Here is a 1,608-nt window from a genome sequence, read left to right as displayed (position 1 = left end):
AAAAACCGCTCAATAGTACTTTCAAATGAGCACATACCTTGACATGATCTTGAAGGTGTTCAAGATGGATCAGTCAAAGAAGGAGTTCTTGCCTGAGTAAGTAAGGTATGAAGTTAAGACTTAAGGCTCGACCATGGTAGAATAGAGAGAAAGGACGAAGGTCGTCCCCTATGCTTAAGACATAGGCTCTACAGTATGCTATGCTGAGTACCGCACCGGTTGTGTGCCTTGCTACATATCTGGCAAGAGAGTACAAAGGTGATCAAGGAGTGAATCACTAGATAGTGGTCAAAATTATCCTTAGAAGAATAAGGACATATTTCTCGATTATGGAGGTGGTAAAAGAGTTCGTCGTAAAGGGTTACGTCAATGCAAGCTTGACATCTATCCGGATAGCTCTGAGTAGAGATACCGGATACATATAATGGAGCAACAATTTAGAATAGCTCCAAGTAGAACAGTTATTTGGATTAGCTCCAAATAGAGCGTGGTAGCTACATCTAGGAGATGACATAGAGATTTGTAAAACACACACGGATCTGAAAGGTTCGGACCCGTTGACTAAAACCTCTCTCACAAGCAACATGATCAAACCTAAAACTCATTGAGTGTTAATCACATAGTGATGTGAACTAGACTACTGATTCTAGTAAACTCTTGGGTGTTAGTCACATGGCGATGTGACCTGTGAGTGTTAATCACATGGCGATGTGAACTAGATTATTGACTCTAGTGCAAGTGGGAGACTGTTGGAAATATGCCCTAGAGGCAATAATAAAAGTGTTATTATTATATTTCTTTGTTCATGATAATAGTCTTTTATTCATGCTATAACTGTATTATCCGGAAATCGTAATACATGTGTGAATACATAGACCACAATATGTCCCTAGTGAGCCTCTAGTTGACTAGCTCGTTGTGATCAACAGATAGTCATGGTTTCCTGGCTATGGACATTGGATGTCGTTGATAACGGGATCACATCATTAGGAGAATGATGTGATGGACAAGACCCAATCCTAAGCCTAGCACAAAAAGATCGTGTAGTTCATTTGCTAGAGCTTTGCCAATGTCAAGTATCTCTTCCTTCGACCATGAGAGCGTGTAACTCCTGGATACCGTAGGAGTGCTTTGGGTGTATCAAACGTCACAACGTAACTGGGTGACTATAAAGGTGCACTACAGGTATCTCCGAAAGTATCTATTGTTTTATGCGGATCGAGACTGGGATTTGTCACTCCGTGTAAACGGAGAGGTATCTCTGGGCCCACTCGGTAGGACATCATCATATGCGCAATGTGACCAAGGAGTTGATCACGGGATGATGTGTTACGGAACGAGTAAAGTGACTTGCCGGTAACGAGATTGAACAAGGTATTGGATACCGACGATCGAATCTCGGGCAAGTAACATACCGATAGACAAAGGGAATTGAATACGGGATTGATTAAGTCCTTGACATCGTGGTTCATTCGATGAGATCATCATGGAACATGTGGGAGCCATCATGGGTATCCAGATCCCGCTGTTGGTTATTGACCGGAGAACGTCTCGGTCATGTCTGCATGTCTCCCGAACCCGTAGGGTCTACACACTTAAGGTTCGATG

The sequence above is a fragment of the Triticum aestivum genome, chromosome 6B (assembly GCF_018294505.1).
Source record: "Triticum aestivum cultivar Chinese Spring chromosome 6B, IWGSC CS RefSeq v2.1, whole genome shotgun sequence".
NCBI lineage: Eukaryota > Viridiplantae > Streptophyta > Magnoliopsida > Poales > Poaceae > Triticum > Triticum aestivum.
This window is presented reverse-complemented; position numbering follows the sequence as displayed.